Below are 307 nucleotides of genomic sequence, written 5' to 3'. Positions count from 1 at the left end.
TAAGAACCCTACATTATCTAGAAATTGTGCGTTACTTCCCACACTGACAAGCAACCGAAACGTAACCTAAAAGACCTTTTGATGAATTTCAGCCCATAACAAAAGTCTGTTGAACAAAATGACAGCTGATGCACCCCAATATTGCTTTGGCCAATGTGTTCCTTTCTCCAAGCACCCTAATCATGAGTATTCATAATTCTCATACAGTTATAAAACAGCTACTTTTCTCATTACATGGGATACAATGAACTAACTTATTTTAATGTAGATGGCCAAATATCCAATACAAGTGGCAGTTACCATGAAA

The 307-nt window shown here is 36.5% G+C and overlaps 1 protein-coding gene across 1 annotated transcript in view; it reads right to left on the bottom strand.

Moving 5' to 3' along the window:
- The window catches only part of LOC119590625 (wiskott-Aldrich syndrome protein family member 2-like), a gene marked incomplete in the record, with an annotated part of 42,196 nt that overhangs the window by 2,482 nt on the left and 39,407 nt on the right, over window positions 1-307 (bottom strand). Inside the window, 1 exon segment of the mRNA XM_037939304.1 lies at window positions 1-307.

Source organism: Penaeus monodon, chromosome 27, assembly GCF_015228065.2.
Source record: "Penaeus monodon isolate SGIC_2016 chromosome 27, NSTDA_Pmon_1, whole genome shotgun sequence".
NCBI lineage: Eukaryota > Metazoa > Arthropoda > Malacostraca > Decapoda > Penaeidae > Penaeus > Penaeus monodon.
Note: the sequence above shows the minus strand (reverse complement) of the source record. Positions and strands in the feature narration are given on the sequence as shown.